Below are 7,219 nucleotides of genomic sequence, written 5' to 3' on the forward strand. Positions count from 1 at the left end.
ATTCAACCACCCATCTATCCATCCATCCTGTCAGTCACCAGTTTTATTGAGAACCTATTCTGCATCGGACACCATTTCAGGAAAAAGAAAAGCAACACTGAAGATCACACTCAAGGCCCTGCTCTTACCAGCTTTATGCTGTAGTGGGAGAGACAGAGCAAAACCAGTAAAGGAGGGGTGGGTCACCAAAATGCTTCCTACACCAAACACCACAATGCATTTGAAATCCACCTAAAACAAAGGTAAATCAGAACCATTTCTTCACTTGTTGTTATCATCAAGGATCAGTTGTGAAAGCAAACAAGAGTGTCTTCTATGGAAGTGCTAACAGTACAAAAATGTATTCTGATGTGGCAGAAATCATTTGAGGGCAAATACTACAAGCAATATTTTTATGACAAAAGCTTTATTTTTCATCTTCTCTTCCTTGATTTAAATATATACATGTATGTGGGTGCACAAGTATCGAGATTCAAGTATTTCAATATAAATTTTGTATTCAAAATACTTTTCCTGATTTCAGTTGATTGCATATCTCGAGCCAATGTTGCAGCAGTAATTTTTGTTCTGAATCAAAAGCAAGGATATCTCTCTCTTGTTTTCTCGCTCGCTCTCTCTCCTGTGCTCAACAACCTCTCTTGCCTCCCCTGCCCTCCAGCCCTAAGAAACCCAAATATCAAACTGTTTTCAGAGCTGAGTGATCTCAAGGGCAAAACCTGTTCCTTCCCATGCATTTCCCTGCTGAAGGTTTCGGGGGCTGTGGGGCCGAGGCGCTGGCGAAAGCCACGTCACAAAGGCATCAAAATAGAAGGACAAACCTTCCCACTTTGATTTGAGTGTGTAATTGTTTGAATACATCTCGCCCGCGCTACAATAATGTCATCCTTGGTTGACACAGATTTTAAAGCCTTTTGAAAAGGTGGAATGTTATCAATCATGAGCGTGATTATAATGGGATTTAAGTGGAAGAAGCTAAGATTCAGACCCTTGCTGGGGCCAGGCTCTGTGAGAGAGGCGGGAGGAGAAAGAAGTAAGGCGGCTGGGTTTCAGCCAGGAAAAGGACGCGGTGTGTCGCCTTCGCCCACACAGCTCCCCTCCCAAAGCCAAAGATGTCCCAAAGAAGCACCCCCAAACTCTGCAACTCCAGCTGGAATTCTCCCACCCTCCAAGACCAATCTGCTTGTGTTCCCATCACATTAGACCAGTGGCTCTCAAGCAGGGATGGCTGTGCCCCCCAGGGGACACTTGGTAGTGTCAGGAGACATTTTTGGTTGTCACAGTGGGGGGAACCGGGTATGCAGTTGGCCTCTGGTGGGTGAGGGCCAGGGTGCTGCTAAACCCCTACGATGCACAGGCTGGTCCCCACAGCAAAGACTCACCCGGCCCAAATGCCAAAGCGCCGAGGCTGAGAACCCCCGCTTTCGATTCAAAGAGGCCGAGCCAGAGATAGAGGGTTTGAAGCTGCTTCCACTGGCTTTGCTACCCTCCTGTTCACCAGCAGACCAAGGCAGGTGACAGAGGAGAGGATAAAACTGGAGAGGGAGAAAGGGCTCTTTGAGCCAAATTACTTCCTCTTTTGCCTTTTGAGCAAACACACACCTTCCTTATTACAAGTCAGAAGAAGCTGGAAACCCAGAATTCTTTTTTTCTTCGAGGCAAAACAACCCAGGATCTGCTGGTGGCAGGGCCCTGAGACTGTCCAACCGCTCCCTGACAAATCACAACACTACCTACAGATGTCAAATGCACCCGCTGAACCCAATCACATGCCCGGATTACCAAGGCAGAGAATTGTGAATTTCATTAAATATGTTAAAGGGGAAAAAATCAGCTTTGAAAAATAGTAATCCTGTCTTTCAACAAAAATATTATAGGAAGCTATGAATTTGGTAGATCCGAATAGGATGTTGGTACATGTTTTACTAAGGTAATATAATGGCACACTATTATTAGATCACATTAATCATTACTGTGCCAACGGCGCTGACAGCCCCACTGAAAAGGATTGAAAGCCCTGGTAATGGATATAAATTACCCATTGTGTGATAAAAGGATTTTTACTAAGAAGGTAAGAATAAAACAGCAAATTTCTAATATAACTGTTGTGTAAAGACCAAAATAAAAGTAATCCATGGTCACTAATATCCACACAATCGGAAGTAAGCACTTTTTCAACGAGATAAAGTCACAATAAAAAAATATATATTCGGTACAATGCAAAATTAATTTCTGAGCGCATAATTCCGCTATCAATTTCCCCGGTTGTGTAGTGACCTCTGAGGCCCATGGTCAGGAGGAGGTGGGCTCTGGGCTAATGAGATCTGAGGGTGAGTTTACAGAGATATCGCGGCCAGCTCCGACGAGGCGGGTGCAGACATCGAATGCAGCCGTGCCCCCTCGTTTGCATTTTAAGTTTTTATCCGCTTCGATGCCAGGAGAACACTCCATTACTCAGTCTGGGATCTTGAGTCTGAGACGACAAACACAAAGCCGCTCTGGGACAAGTGTCCTCCAAGACCGGGCCGGGCCCCGGCCCCACTCGGTGGGTGATGGGGAAACGGGCCGCAGGTGGTGCTCGCGTGGGGCCACGTGGCTTTGGGCAGCCGCCGCACCCGCTCCCGTCCCAGCCGCCAGCTGGTGTGGGCGGCGAGTCTTAAGGCTGTCACCCAGAGAAAGAAGTCAACCTTGCAGGGCCCTGCCCCACCGGTGGCCCCGTCCTGAGACTTTCTGGGCATGTCTTGACATCAGACGCTCATCCCACCTAGGAGACCTGGGACCCACGCTCGAGTCCCGGGGAATTTCGAATCCGGAAGCTTCTCTGGAACCCCTCTCAGTCCAGGGAGGAAAAGGGACTGGCTGGGAGAACACTTCCCCAGCACAGGGGTCTGTAACCCAGACAGGGCGGCCTGGACAAGCCACAGACTCACAGACAGACACCAGTTCAACGAACTACAAAACGATGTTCCTTACCAGGCAAGTCTTAAAGCAACGGAGCTCCCTCCTGGCTGAAGGGTATTCTTAAAGCCGTGGTGGGCAGGAACTGAAAAAATAAGGCCTGTTAGCAATCCTGCAGGTCGGACATATCGACTTCAATAAGACAGGTAAACAGCATTCATCCAAGGTAACAATTTGCCAGGCTAGTCAAGAGTCTAACAACATTTAATAGCCCCACTGCCCCAATTCATTGAGCAATTTAAAAATGGGAACTATGTGACCTTTGCTGCGATAAACCCAATTTGCTCAGCTCCTTTTAATGGGAAATTGCCACCTGCAAAAAGAGAAGGGGGCGGGGCATCTAACCATTTCTTCTCCAGATGGGACAGAAGAAATAAGCAAATAAGAGAGCTCCCGCTCTCTGTCTCCGTCTCTCACTCTCTTTCTCTCTTTCCCTCACTCTTCTTTAGAATTCTAAAGGTTGAGGAACTGAGGAAGTCCTCGGGGGTTCCCTTCTCTCTCCGATTTAAGGAGCCCCCTTCAGTAGACCACAACGCCACCCAAATTTCAATTGACCACACCTGTTCAGTGGCCAGGGCCGCATTCAGTGCATCCAAACCAGGAATCTGCAGCCGGCCCAGGCTCTGGGGTGTCGTGTGGCCTCAGGGTCCTCTCTCCTGAACCAAGACCAGGAAAGCAGGAGCCAGTTAGGCACTTTACTCTCTCCTGTCTCACTGCTAAAGTAAGTCCCATCCACTACGGCACCCTCGGACGAGACGGGGGCCTAGATAGAAAGCCCAGATGCCAGCCCACAGTGGTCCCGGAGCAGTGAGCTGGGGTGATCAAGCCAAGCCCCAGCATGTGATCTGCAGTCCACTCCTTGGGTCCAACCACACCTGGTCCAGTGCAATTCGGAATCCAATTTACAGGAAGGATTTTACAGGGCAAGCAAAAGTTCCCTCTCGGTAAGTTACATTTTACTGACCCCGAAGTTGCGCATTCTGATATTACAGAAGTGAAATTCCAGTAGAGGTTCGAGGGTGTGTCTACAAATGGGAAACCAGAAGATGCACTCAGAGAGCCCGCGGTGGCTGCCCCAGTCCATGATGACAAAATTTGGACACGAAACCGCTGGCTTACAACATTCCATCTAACTTCCAAGACTGATTTCTGGCAACCAAAAAAAGTGTTTGCTGACCGAGTGCTGAAAATGTTTCCTCAAAGTGTTAACAGGGACACAGCAATTTGTCTTAAAAAAATTTTTTTTAATGTTTTTTTTTTGTTTGTTTGACAAAGAGAGAGAGACCAAGCGTGAGCAGGGGAGGGGCAGAGAGAGAGACAGAAACACAGAATCCAAAGGAGGCTCCAGGCTCTGAGCTGTCAGCACAGAGCCCGATGCGGGGCTCGAACTCGTGAACTGTGAGATCGTGACCTGAATCAAAGTCAGATGCCCAACCGACTGAGCTACCCAGGCGCCCAGGGGCACTGCTATTTGCAAACTAATGTCTACCTGCCTGTCTTGAGACGTAAAGCAAAAGTTTACATCTCAACCATCTGCAACAAGGAAAGAAATCACAAGTCTGTCTCTCCCTCAGAGTATCTTTGTCATTTTGTTTTTCCCGTATCATTCAACACTGAAATCTAGAGAGTGCAAAACAAATGCTCGATGCTATGCTTCCTCAGGCCTGTCCCACCTCAGGCCTGTCCCAGCTGTGAGCAGAACAGACCCCAGCACCCGGCTGGCTCTGCAAAGACTAACTCGCTTTGCTCACAAGACTCCTTACTTTCAGGGAAGGGGCTGCAGGAGGTGGGGGTACGGACTCAGGTTTTAGACCCAGGCTCATGGCTTGCAAAATTCTACGACTCTTCTCTAGGGGCTGTCTGCTCAGGAGTTTTGTGAATCCCAGTGACAGGGAGAACACGGAGGGACATCATCTGGGGGAGTCCCACACCCACCAGCCCACCGGCTTCACACAGTTGATCAGAACATCACCAGCTCCTGCACTCTGCCCTTGGGGCAGTGATGGGAGCTTCTCTGCCCTAAATCGGTCAAGGCCTCAGCACAAGCCCCCTGGCTGCACTGGGGGCTGTGCCCCGGCAAGGGCTCTCCTAGATGGCTAGGATCCGAAGGTGGCTGGGCTGCCTGGGCAAGGTCGGCCCAACAAACCCCTGCTGGAACAGCAGCAGAGCCCGTGTTCAGAGGCCATACTGGGGTCCGAGGAGAGGAAATCAAGTTAGTGCCACCTGTACCCTTCTGAACCACTTCAAGGGGGCTCCTACTATTTGATGTCGTTGCAGTCACTGCAGGTTGGGCAAAGGCCACCCCATGAGACCACTGATGTTCTCGATCTGGGGTGGACAGGGAGGAAATTCCCCGCCCAGGAATTCTCTCTTCCTCAACAAAGGAAACAGCTGCCTTGATGCAAGTAGTAACTTGCATTTGGAGAAACTGCGGTGACATAACCAGAAACAGGTCCCTGCAATGAGGCCTCCCCTCGCCCCTGCCTCCCACGTGGACCCCGTGCTGAGGAGGTGGAGGAGGGGGGCCACCCCTGAGACCGTGGAGTGGGGGGTGCAGCTACCACCAGATCCGAGGAAGAGTGGGAGGGGTCAGATCACAAAGGCAGCAAAAAGCAGGGCCTGAGCCAAGGCCAAGTTGGGTAGCAACCGCCCCCCAAAACATCACCTCCACAGACACGCTTCAGTGCCTAAAATCCCACCGACGATGAATCACTAACCCCTGCAACACAGGTAAGGCACGCACATAGTGACCCTCGGCCGCAGACACCGAAAGTGAGCTTAGACCTCAAACCTACCGTGCACCAGGCCCCAGGGCACGCCAGGGGCAGCCGGTCTACCCATTGTATGAGGAGGCTGCAGGCCAGGTAGGGGGCCAGGAGGCAGGCCAGAGGCTGGGGCACGGGGAGGGGGTGCACACCAGCTGAGCCCTTAAGCAGGTACAGCAGGGCCTCGGTGGAGACAAAGATGGAGGGAGAAAGGACAAAGGTTCAGAGTGCCTGACATGAGAGGAGTGTGGGGTCGAAGAAGAAGTGCAGGGGAACGGGGACGTAACTTCTAGGACGGGGAGAGAGGGCAGGGAGTGCAGGGTGCTGGGGAGGGGATGGCAGGAAGGGGCCTCCTACAACCCAGGCACTTCTGAGGCCCCTCTGAGCTGCACAGGGGAAGGGGAGGGGTGGAAAGCTCTGAGAGAGAGATCTGAAGAGAGTGCGCAGGACAGGAAGACACAGGGGACACAGGCAACAAGACAAAGTGGGAGGTGGCCCCGGGCAGCTCTGGCCTGGCACCCAGTGGGCCCATGCTGTGGCCCCCGCGCTGTGAATTCCGTAGACAAAGTAGCCACTGGGGACAAGGCACACCCCTCCCTTCCCGGTCCTCCCAGGGGGCACGCGGAAGCTCTGAGCAGAGCTGGGGAAACCCTCACTGGGCAGAAGCCAGGCCACCCAGACTTGGGCCCGAAGGTGCTGAAACGGAAGTGCCTGGCAAGTGAAGAGATGAGCAGAGATGCGGCACCCCACCATCGCCAGGGCCCTTGGTAATCAGACCCCCCCCTCTAGGCCAGCATGCTGTCAGCCCATGGTCGTTACACTCAACGCCGTGGCAACTGGAAGGCCATCCTAGTAACAAGTTACCCTTTACTGAGGGCCTGCCAAGCACCAACACCATGCTGAGGGCAGTCCCTGTGTCATCTCCTAGCTCACAGGGAAAAGGCTTGTCCCATTCACTTCTCAGGCCCTAACCTCCAGGCAGAGCTCAGTACATGTTTGGGGGAGGGAGGGAGAGAGGGAAAGAAGGAAGTAGAGATAAAAGTATAGAGACAGAAGGGAAGACTAAGGAAAGAAGGAAGGGAGGAGGACGGGGGAAGGGAAGAATGAAGGGAGAGAGGAAAGAAATAAAGAGGGAGGGACAAAAAAGGAAGGGAGGAAGGAAAGAGGGAGGGAGGGAGGAAGGAAAAGGGGAGGGAGGAAGGAAGAGGGGATGGAGGGAGGAAGGGAGGAAGGGAGAGAAAGAGGAAGGAAGGGAGAGAAGGAGGAAGGAAAGAAGGAGGGAAGGAAGGAAGGAAGGAAGGAAGGAAGGAAGGAAGGAAGAAGAAGAAGAAGAAGGAAGGAAGGAAGGAAGGAAGGAAGGAAGGAAGGAAGAAGGAGGAAGGAAGGAAGGAAGAAGGAGGAAGGAAGGAAGGAAGGAAGGAAGGAAGGAAGGAAGGAAGGAAAAGGGGAGGGAGGAAGGAAGAGGGGATGGAGGGAGGAAGGGAGAAGGAAGGGAGGGA

The 7,219-nt window shown here is 51.7% G+C and overlaps 1 protein-coding gene across 11 annotated transcripts in view; it reads right to left on the reverse strand.

Moving 5' to 3' along the window:
• Positions 1–7,219, reverse strand: part of ZNF536 (zinc finger protein 536) — a 444,163-nt gene that overhangs the window by 377,928 nt on the left and 59,016 nt on the right. For 6 of the 11 annotated variants that reach the window (XM_040446273.1, XM_040446278.1, XM_040446282.1 and 3 more), the window contains exons 2-3: positions 3,516–3,611; positions 2,971–3,040 (exon numbers count right to left, since the gene is read on the reverse strand). The exons of 2 other annotated variants lie outside the window; for them this stretch is intronic. The gene's annotated coding sequence lies outside the window, so the exon portion shown is untranslated. The remainder of the gene's footprint in view (positions 1–2,970; positions 3,041–3,515; positions 3,612–7,219) is intronic. 3 more of the 11 variants (XM_040446274.1, XM_040446279.1, XM_040446275.1) reach the window with 1 other exon arrangement.

Source organism: Herpailurus yagouaroundi, unplaced genomic scaffold (genome assembly GCF_014898765.1).
Source record: "Herpailurus yagouaroundi ecotype Mexico unplaced genomic scaffold, PumYag 194, whole genome shotgun sequence".
Taxonomy (NCBI): domain Eukaryota; kingdom Metazoa; phylum Chordata; class Mammalia; order Carnivora; family Felidae; genus Herpailurus; species Herpailurus yagouaroundi.